The 11,842-nt window shown below is 35.6% G+C and overlaps 1 long non-coding RNA gene across 1 annotated transcript; it reads right to left on the bottom strand.

Annotated features, from left to right (window-relative positions):
- Positions 1-3,590: 3,590 nt before the first annotated feature.
- LOC119779974 lies at positions 3,591-5,170 on the bottom strand. The gene is made up of 4 exons (XR_005280320.1): positions 4,722-5,170; positions 4,572-4,635; positions 3,982-4,118; positions 3,591-3,684 (listed from the first exon to the last, which is right to left on the bottom strand). It is a non-coding gene; the product is annotated as an uncharacterized LOC119779974 (long non-coding RNA).
- Positions 5,171-11,842: the final 6,672 nt, after the last annotated feature.

An 11,842-nucleotide genomic window follows, 5' to 3' on the forward strand; every position in this document is an offset into this window, starting at 1 on the left:
TGCTGCATCCTCTACCTGTTCCAACCCGTCCTTGGTCACATATCGCAGTAGATTTTGTCACTGGTCTCCCGATTTCCAGAGGTATGTCAGTCCGATCAGTCCATCACCACATCCGTCGTTGTCAGCGAATCTGGAAAGACACCATCACCACCCTCAACCGCTCATCTGCCTCCACTAAATGCTTCACTGACTCCAAGAGACGTCCTGCCCATGACTACACCGTAGGCCAAGAGGTATGGCTGTCAACACGAGACATTCCCCTCAAAGCCATGTCCAAGAAACTGTCACCCCAGTTCATCGGCCCATATAAAGTAGCCCAGATTATCAACCCCTCTGCTGTCCGTCTGCACCTGCCACCGAGTCTTCGCATCCATCCCACGTTCCATGTCTCCCAAATCAAATCTGTCATTTCTAGCTCCCTGGCCTTCACTGTTTGCCGGATCGTGGACTCCCGTCGGCGAGGTCGCGGTTGGCAGTACCTCGTCGATTGGGAGGGCTACGGTCCGGAGGACCGCACATGGGTTCCTGGTTCATACATCCTCAATCCGTCTTTGATCGAGGAATATGAGAGCTCCCTCCCGTCGACATCCTCGGGAACGCCAAGAGGCGGTCGTTGAGAGGGGGGTACTGTTGGAATCTGGGGATGTACCACCTTCCTCCAGCAGAGTGCGCCGTGGGGTCTCCTGGGGCTGGAGCCCTCCAGCACACCTGAGACGCATCTTCTCATTAGGAGACCTTCCCTTTATAAGCAGCTGCCAGACCTTCCTTCGACGCCGCAGTGTTGACCTTAGTTTGGTTAGCAACCTGAGCCTCTGATACCTGAAAGAATCTTAGTTGTCTCAAGTGAGAGAACTGATTCTAACTCTCCTCTGTTTTTTTTCACAGGAAACCTGTCTCAAGCCTGAAAGCTCTGGGTGAGATTAACCTGCCTTCCAGCCCTGGTGAGCCAAACCTGAAGATTCCTATTTGGATTTTCCCTGCTGCTCTCTGTGAAGAGCTGGAAACTCTGATTAAGGTCTGCCATTCAAAGTCAGAAGCTAGACGCTGTAGCTGCTTGTGTACTCTGCTGAACCAACAGTCTCTGGACCCAACGGTTCCCTCTCTCACAAAGAGAAGTCTGGACCCCGTCAAGGTAGAATCAGAACTATCTAAGGACTCATTAATCATCTGCCTGCCAGCTAATCAAACTATCATCTCTGCAGACTTCTGTGAACCCAACCCGGACCTGTTCCAGATCCAGTTCATGATTTTGTGTGTCAACATCTTTAATAAACTCTGTTAAACTTTTACCAAGCCTCCGTTGTGTTCTGCATGTGGGTTTGATATTAAACCAATCATGACATAGGCAGGTTAGATTACATTGCAAAATATGCCTCTCAAAATGTGATTTTTTTAAAATATTAACTTTCAAGTTCAAGTAAATAGATAAAAGTATATATTTTCATCCTTTGCAATCTTATACCTTAATTTATAGCATTTATTATAATTTGCATGTTATTACTGATTAATACACATTCGTAGATATTCCTACCTGATTTGGTAGAAGTGGTAACACTGGTAATACTCTTTGTTGGCACAGTTTTACCTAAACACAAAAAATTATGTATCACAATGTATCAAAGACTTTTTTCGGAATTTTCGGAAAATAGAAGAAAGACGATTAAAAATGATAAATTAATACATTTTACATAGTATATTTGAAGCCACTATAAATGGGTTGATTTATAAATTAAAAACAGCTCCTTCACTGATCCACAAAGACTGAACTCAAAAAATTGGAAAAATGAAATACAGAGTGTTTTCTTCAGAGTTAGTGGAATTACCACCAAAGCAGTGCTGTTAATGTGTTGATTGTAAAGTCTAAAACACAAGCTCAAAGGACATTTGATGCTAAGTAGTATTTTCAGTTAAACTTTTTCATTTATCAGTATTTGTAAAAATAAATATGCTGATAAATAAATAAATACTTCTAAAGTCTAATAATATGAATTCATATTTTAAGCTAAAAAAATAATAATAATTTATCAATACCTTTCAATATCATAAGTGTCTTCAGAAGACTAAAGCAGGTGTAATGAAGCAATGTGTTTGAAAATAATAGATATTAACTATAAAAATGATTAAAGGTAAATTAGTAAAAATATACTTGTTCAAACAGCAGCAGTGGCACCCCCCCCCCCACCCCCACAATAATTTAATATTATAGTATTTTTAACACTTTAAACTAAGCTAAATGAGAAATGGGAAGTATTCCTGCAGACTGATTGGACGTGTTTTCAGTCATGTTTTCTTTTATTCTACTGTAGGATTGTAAGCGTCAAGGTGTCCAATGATTTGAATGTTGTACTACTGTCTTTCTGCCGCTAAAAACCTCTAACAACCTCTAGAGAAACTTTGGGGGCTACAGTCCTCTTTGGCATGTCCTGTGGCTCATATTTAAGAAACACAAAGACTCCAAATGTGCATCCTAACCCTTAGAGCATTATATAGCTAATACACTATTTACACTATATCCAAATGTCTAGTGGATGAAAAAGTAGTGGAATAAAAAATTCCTACAATTCACCTTGAAAAGTAGTATATCTAAATGGTCACTGGTTGATTTAACATAAAAATTTATCCAAAAAAATTCTGATAAAAGCAGTACAATTACCCTGGATAGGAAACACAGTGGTTTTCATTAATCTTGCCCTGCTGAAAAATAAATGTGCTAAGTGTACTAAAATTTAGCATACTTTTGTGTACTTGAAGGCACACTAATCATTACTATACTTTAAGTGTGTTTATGATTAGTTAACTTGAAGGATGCTATTTTGGAACAACTAATTTTGTACTAAATATATTTTAATTGTAATTAAATTGTGGACAAGCTCAACTTGAAGTGTATTTAGTGTACTTTGATGTGCTAAAGTGGAACAACTTAAAGTATATTTTGTATACTTTAAGTATATGAGTTTATATGTACTAATATATGCTTAATTAGTCAAATTAAAGTGCACTATGGTTGTATTATAACTACATTAAAAATGATTTGTTAGTGTCTTAAAAATATATAAGCTTTATACTTTTAATATACTCTTACTGTGGTAATAATATGCTTAATTATACTGTTGGCTTATTCCAATTACTAAAAAAGCATACTTTGCAGTTAATAGTAAATATACTTTATCATTACATTGCTATACTACTTTCTACCTTGCACATTCTTGCAAATGTATTAACAGTATACTAAATGCTGAAAGACTTGTGGATATACTTCCGTGCAGATGAAAAAATATACTTTAATGTATTTGAAACATGTCCAAATTATAGTACATTACAAATAATATAACTTGTACTATCTCAGAATGTATAAACATTTACATATCGACGTTAACCATTTTCATTATAAAACTTACAACACATTTTCAAATATTGGTACTTTAGTACACTTTGTAGAAATATGTCAATTTCAGGCAGCAGACCTAAACATTACAAATAAACTTTAAAGAACGCAGAGGAATACTGAACAATGAAAAACAACATTCCTTATTATTGCACCCCTAAACCCTCGCACCATACAAAAACACGCCCACCACACATTATTTTCCTTTTTTTGGCTGAACTGCTCATTGTTACATTTTCGTCTGATGGCCGTGCGCACATCAGAGACACTTGTCTACGGAAACTCCAGAAGAACAGCGTCTGTTAACCAAACAGAGAGATACTGTAAATTCATAGTATTTTTGAGCAGTACATCAGAAAAGTCTGACAAATTGTATCAGTATGATATACCAGGGTCCATAAGTGCACCAGAAAAAAAAATTGTCCATTTCAGTTGAATTTAAATAAATCTGATGCATCAAGTGGTTTTATCAGATCTGATCAAAAAAATTAAACAAAGTAACAACAAAAATTGTCAGAGATCTCAGAAAAGAAAAAAATTATGAATCCGCAGAAAGAAAGGGAAGAAAAATCCTTAAGTTTCCTTGTTTTTCCTACCACCCTCCAGGGAACCGGATGGCATTCACATTGGGAACATTCTGCATCAACATCTCTGGTGGAGTCTAGTCCAGTCCATACAATGAACCGCTCAGCTGTAACAGCAGATTCTGCAACTATGTAAAAAAAAAAACAGCCTGCACACAAATGTGCAGAGCAATTACTTCAATTGGAAAATAAATCATGTAATCACCATAATATAAATTGGTTTTTACCACATTTATACAGACAAAAATATAAAGTAAAATTATCAATTTACATGTGGTTCACTGTCTAAGAAATCATTATGGTCAGTAGTCAATACTTGTATCTGGAAAAAACAATCCAGGACACCTATGAAGGGTTAATTTTACGTTAACCCCTTGTGGGGGTTTTACAGCAACATCACACAAGATGTAGCTAGCTTGAAAGTGCATTTTCTTTTTTAGAAGAGCACATGGGGGGTGTGTTAGCCTCCTTCTCACTGTGCTAATGCATTCAATAAATCAAAAGAGCTAGTAAAATTACATATATTACAAAACATTATATCCTGACTGGTTTTACATCTCAAAAAATATATATATTTCATTCACAGGTTCATGTGAACTCACCAGGATATTCTTCAACACAATAATACAGCAAATCTTCCTGCTCAACCGATTACATCTCCTGTTTCTACAATACAAATATAATAATCAAAATCGCGTTTTATACAGATATCTTAAGATTTCAAAACCAAATGGGAATGTTTTGAAAGTTACCTCTCTCCATGCAGACCAAGGCCTTAAAAGAAAAGCACGCTAGCTCTGAGCAGGGAGGAGCCGTGACTAACTGCTGTGCAGGTGTGGTGCATTCAAAGTCTATGGGAATTCTGATATCAGTACTGAACCAAAAACTCCCCAAGACTAAAATTCTTGGGGAGCTACTACTTTACAGACATCAAGGCCAAACAACCTCCACATATCACTCCTATATGCATGAAGTGCTGTCAGCGACTTTTAAATATGTGCACTCACCAATTGGTCTTGTTTGCAGTAGCCCTGCTTTGATCCATTAAACAATACTAATGAAATGTTCTTTTTTGAACACTTGAGACAATTGTAATGTGTTAAGTTTATTTCTTTTGCATTTGGCCAGTATTAACTTTTCTGTTGCAATGTGGGTTATGCTATTTGTTAGATCATAATGTAGCACTGCACCAGCTTTAAACCACTTGCTTTTCAGCAGAACACACAATTTTGTGCACCTGTACTTTTGAAGTGAACATTTAGTGTTTTGTTCAATGTGGTTTTGTGTGTAAGATGTATTGTATCATATTTCTTTTTCAAAACTTATTAAACATTACATAACAACTGCAATAATTGCTATCTGTGTACTTTACACACAGCACAAAATTGCATAATAGGGTTTAAGTGCATTTTTGTAGTTATACTATTGAACACTTTCCAAAAGAATTACCTGAAGTACAAGCGTATATAACTTCACTTCATAATTAGATTCAAATGTAACTTAAAATGCACTCAAACTTAATATTACAGTGTCGATATTAAAATGTGTACTTTTAAAATATGCTTTCAATGTACGTTACAATGACAACTTTGAGCATACAATTTAAAATATAGCAAAAATATATGTAAAAACAAATTTAAAATAAGTACACTTTAGAAATTACACATAACTTTCACTTAAAGTATACTTTTTTAATAATATATTTCTATAAAGTGTAACATAGTGTAATTATGTTAAAGTGTGTTAAAAGTATTAGCATGAAAGCGTAATGTTAGTATACTTTTTATATATTTACAAAAAGTACAATTTGTCTAAGTACATTTTCAGTAAACTATAGGAAATATGAATATACTTGAAATACAATAAAGCACATTTTTTTTTTACCAGGGTGTTCCTATTAAGGTGATATCAGCTGACATTCCTTCCCAAATACCTACAAAAATAAAACAGATATTTTGTTAGTTTTAGGTGTTCCTAAAAGGAGAATCCTATGTTAAGTCTTATGTAAAAAAATAAAAATAAAACAGAAAAAATGTCAAACAACATGATTAAACAGAGAAATGTAGGTGTAAAAGTTTAACATGAGTGGGCAGAGCATCTCAAAGCAACAATGATGCATCATGGAAAGGGCAAGGAGTGGTCAAAGCTCATAGATGCATAATAAGAGTTAAAGCTGGTCCATTTAGTCTGATCAAACAGTCAAAACACTGAAAACACTGTCGAAGTTAATGTTGGTACTGATCCAAAGCTGTCAGAACAGCACAACTGCATAAATGGCTGCATAGTTAGAGCTGTATTACCTAAAAATCAAAAATGGTTGAGGATTGATTTAACAACATGTTTGAAGGGAGGACTTTGACTCCAAATTCACAATTTATTAATGTTTGGTCTGAGGTATTGCCTTCGAGTCAATAGGACGATGCAATCAACTGGTTTTCCTTAGAAAACTGAATCAATTATACTGTAAGATCTGGTTGAATTGTAAAGTTCCTTGAGATGACATGTGTTGTGAAATGGTTCTATATTAATAAACTGAAATAAACTGAATTAATGCAGCATCTATAGAATATGCTTTATAAACAACACTGACTCTGGAGTCTCAACCTAAGAACTTCCATCCATCCATCGTCCAACACCTGTAATCCCAAGTGGGGTTGCAAGGTGTGCCTATCTCCAGCTGTCTACAGGCAAGAGGCGAGGTACACCTTGGACAGGTCGCCAGTCCATCGCAGGGCAAAACAGAGACAAACAGGACAAACAACCATTCACCAACACAATTTTGGAAGCCAATTAACCTAACAGTCATGTTTTTGGATTGTGGAATCGAGACCCCGACCATCTTGCTGCAAGACAGCAGTGCTACCCACTGCAGCACTGAGCAGCCCCCACCTAAGAACTTGCAGTAGTAAATTATCTGCTTACATCTAGGGGCAGAAACCATACTAGACCTATGGGGTATATAAAAGTGATTGTGTTTATTTGAAAAAATTAGGAGTTATTAAACATATTTTTTACTGCAGTATTTAGTGTATCCATGTTATGTTCAACTCACCTGTGAGGGAGTATGGATCACTACGAGTTGTTGAATTCCTGGCACTCTCCAAAGTGTAATCACAGCTGACCTCCTTCTGTTGAACTAAACTAAGATGTCTCCTTAATTCATCTTCTGGAATATCAAACCAGCAGTACCACTCATTTTTTCCTGAGTACTTCCTTACAGTTGTTATTTTAACTGGATGATTAAATTCTCCAAAGTACAGGTTACATGTGGTATCATGTTCCACATATCCAGGCAGAGAGCAGGTAAAGGTAGCATACTGACCCTTAACATAGTGTGAGTTTAACTGTGGTTTTAGACCTAAAAAAGAAATAATTTGCATGAAAAGGCAAAGTGAGAAATGTTATAAATGTCAAAGTAGTAAAAAGATTTTATTAAATAAACCAAAACATTAGATCCAAAATAGTAAATCAGATCTTTTCTTTATGCTGTTAAATTTTGATGACTTTTTAAATAAATAAAACTTAATGTGAGCTTGTTTTATCATGGGGCAATCACTTACCTATAGTGATGTAGGATATATCGCTGTGGGGAGATGGACGAGCTAAGGCCCCATCTTTAACAATGTAATAACATTTGACCCCAACCACGGAGGATGAAATTTGCGTTCTTGCAGAAAGTAGGTCAGTTCCTGTAAATGTCTTTGTGCAGGGGAAAGGTCTCTGAATTCCTCCATTCACATAGAAAGTACACTGATACACAGAAACATAATCTGGAGCCTCACAGCTTAATTTGACTAATTCTGTTTCTTTGATTCTTGATGAATTCACTGCTAGTTTTGCCTGAGGAAGAGCTGAAATACAGACAGAGGTTTAATATTTCATTTTTTCATTAAGAATGTAACATTTTCAATGTCCATTTATTTTCCTATCTCTTATTAAAAAGACATACATTCTTTTCTGAACCTATTTAAGGTTTTAGGAGATTTCAATAGTCATAACATGGTTAAATATGAGAATCATCAGACACTAACCTTGTGCTTGTGCCTCGTGAAAAGAGCCTGTTTAAAAATCAAGTTAGAAAATTTACTATATTCCTCATTTATATAGAATGAAATATATAAATGTCCTACCACATAGAAACATTTTAGAATACAATTTAAGATAAAAATCTACTAACTGCATTTATTCTCAAAAAAAAAAAAAAATGACTAAGGCATACAGGCAGAGGGACCAAACCAAAATACATTTTGTGTTTCTGTATTTATCAATGAAAAATCTCATTGATTTTGAAAGAAAATAGAAAAATATTTACCCAACACAATGAGAAAAACCAGGCTTCCAATCATGATGAAGACAGACCTAAACTGTTCACAACCTATAATGATGTCTGGCTCCATGTAGGTGGGGGTGTTGATCTCTACTTGCAAGAAAACCACAAAAACCTTTAGAATACTTCAAATATACAGCCCACAAACACATGCAACTTATTTAATTGGATGCTGTGAATCTTTGCGCCTGTGAGTCTGAGTAGGTCAAGCAATCAACACCTAGGTTTATGCATGTTCACACTCTGCTGCAATTAGCTCCATGCTCTGTGACCCAAAACAAAATTAGGTAGGTCAAATGGTTAGACTGATGCATGCATTTACTTTGTTTGCTTTTTTTTTTTACTGAATTGATTGATACTGCATGTTTTTAATATAATTAAGCTAGACATTATTCATACATACATTTATGTTGAAATTAATATTTTACTTTTGCACATGTTTTTTTTTTTTACCTTTTTTAAAGCAACCTAGTAACTTTTAACCCCAGTATTAGCTTAATTTGAGATGTAATTTGAGATGATCCGATCCATCACGAGAGGTAGGTAGTAATAATCAGGCTTCAGCTTGTATGATGAGTTTTTCCAAGGTCTGGCGTTTTTTCATGATCTATGGAAGGATGTCTGATACATTAGACACCAGGCCACAGTTCAAAGGGTTATAAATCAACACCTCTGTGTTTTTCCTGTTACAGAAATGTTTAATCCCACTTATAGATCCATTGTGTAATATCAGGGTCCTTGGCCCTATGGCATGTTTTTTCTCTGGTAGCTTAGAGTTAAGATAGTAACTTTTAACCCCAGTATTAGCTTAATTTGAGATATAACTTGAGAGGATCCGATCCATCACCAGAGGTAGGTAGTAATAATCTACATGTTCTTAGTTACATTTGATTAAATTACTTTTGGAGAAAGATGTACTTGAACAAGTAGGGTTTTTTCTTGTATTTTTTTTACTTTTGAACTTTACTTGAGTGAAAATATGATCTGGCTGCCCTAACCATCAAGATTAACTTCATCTGATGAAGAAGAGTATGGAGGACCAACTCTGCCATATTTAAAAATAAATACAGAAATAAATAAATGCTCAATAAATATATAAGCATACAATTAACTGCTAAAAAAAATGATAAACAAATAAATGTAAGTAGAAATTAAATTATAGAGTGAGACATAAATGTATATAACTTTTAATTAGCTTCTTTATTTATTTGCCTTTGTAATATTTACCTTATTTATTTTTTAACTTAGTACTCTGAGCTCAGTCAGTTAAGAAGATGGACCGCCAACCAATGGGCATAAGTTGACTCTTTAGGACACACCCCCTCCTCATTTGCATAATGAGACAGAAATGCATACAGAAATGTAAAAAGGGAAGGCAGAAATGTAAAAAGGGCAGGCAGAAATGTAAAAAGGGAAGGCAGAAATGAGGGCAGGCAGAAATGTAAAAAGGGAAGGCAGAAATGAGGGTAGGCAGAAATGTAGAAAGGGGAGGCAGAAATATAAAAAAAAAATAAAGGACAAAAAAATAAATAAGGTAAATATTACAAAGGCAAATAAATAAAGAAGCTAATTAAAATTTATATACATTTATGTCTCACTGTATAATTTATTTTCTACTTATATTTATTTGTTTATTGTATTTTTGTTGGCAATTAATTGTATGCTTATATATTTATTGAGCATTTATTTATTTCTGTATTTATTTTTAAATATGGCAGAGTTTGTCCTCCATACTTTTTCACTTATTCATGAGAGAAAATATTATGAAGTAACTCTACTTTTACTTGAGTACCCACCTCTATCCGTCATCAGTATCCGATCTGTCCTAGAAGCACAATCTGTACCATCAGCTCACTTTTGCATATACATCCAGATATACATCCAGGTCCCCTTCATCTGGAAATGGGATCCTACACTACTTCAGGAAGTTAACATTTTTGGCTTTGGATTTAAAAGTAAGTCTAGTCTTTTTTAGTTTTATTTGTATTTTTCGTGTTACCCTTATGGTATGTAGTGTATAATATAAAGAAAGAAATGACTTTTAAAAAAGATAAACGAGGTTTAATCATATTTTGCTGGACTACTCTGAACATGTCCGATGATGACCTCAGACAAGCTGTTGAACAGAGAAAATATAAGGCATCAAAATTGTCTCAGAAAAATCATAAAACATTTTTTTAAAGAAAAAAATAAAGTTTTTCTTAGGCAACAAAACAGATATGACATTTACACAATCACGCATATCACTGCTTCTCTGACATTGCAGGTAAATGTGACCTTGTCTTTTCTACTCCAAGATTTCTCAGTCTGCTGGTCATGTGGTTGTCTCTTATCAGATTCCAAGACACACGCTGATTAATTTTGAGGGAGATGCTACACCTGTAAGTTACAGCTCTAATGCCCCTAGTTGGAATTAATTTAAGGTTACAGTGATTGGAAGAAGGATTATGAGCTTCAACGACTTGGAGATCACCAAACATGAATCAACATAATAGCAGTGAAACATAAAAGAATGTCAGTAGTAATAATAGCAATGGATGATTGCTGTAGTGACAAAGACTTTCCTGTTGAATACTGAGTATGAAACAAATCATTTACAGCTGGCCTTTGCTGATACGTACAGGGAAATAGACTCTTATGATTTTTCCAAATTAATGTAATGCTTATCCTTTGAGACAAGTCATGTTAATTTGTTGTTATTTTTTCCAGAAACACTTTTTCTAATTGAATTGAAATAATTTGAAATCTAAATTTAGTTTAAAGTAGTTTCTATACAGTAAATAGGGTCCACTTGTGTGTAATATGGTCTCAGTAAAAATTCAGCTGTTTTGTGGAGTTTCCAGAGGTGCCTTGTTCCCTTCAGGATGGAGTAGAGTTCCTGGCTGAAGTGGAAGAGTTAAAGTATCTGTTCACGAGTGGGGGGAGAATGGAGTGGGACATCAATAGAGGGATCAGTGCAGCTGCTGCTATATTTCGGACACTGCACCTGTATGTTGTGGTGAAGAGAGAGCCGAGCACAAAGGCAATGCACCAGTCGGTCTACGTTCTTATCCTCACCTATGGTCATGAAATTTAGATAATGACCGAAAGAACAAGACCCTGGATACAAGTGGCTAAAAGGAGCTTCCTCTAGCAGGGTGGCTGAGAGATAGAGTGAGGTGCTCAGTCAGGCCTGGCATAGAGTTGCTTCTCCTCCACATCAAGAGGAATCAGTTGATGCACCATGGATGTCTCCCTCGGCAGGTATTCCAGGCACGTCCTGCCAAAAAAAGGTCCAGGGGACAACCCAGGACAGGATGGTAGGACTATGTGTTGGCGCTGTCATCATAAGGGCAGGGAACAGTCGGAGAATAACAGCACACGACTACACCAAGTTGTTTCCTTGGGCGACACGTCACACGCCACCACTTTATTTTACTTCATACAACAATATTGCACATGCTCCACAATTTATAGTCACACCCATTAATGACATCATTGAAGAGCACTCATTAGAATACACATGACAACACCCCCACTTGCTCTTGCACTATACAATCGTCATTC

Source organism: Cyprinodon tularosa, unplaced genomic scaffold, assembly GCF_016077235.1.
Source record: "Cyprinodon tularosa strain WSP-4 unplaced genomic scaffold, ASM1607723v1 ctg154, whole genome shotgun sequence".
In the NCBI taxonomy this organism is placed as follows: domain Eukaryota; kingdom Metazoa; phylum Chordata; class Actinopteri; order Cyprinodontiformes; family Cyprinodontidae; genus Cyprinodon; species Cyprinodon tularosa.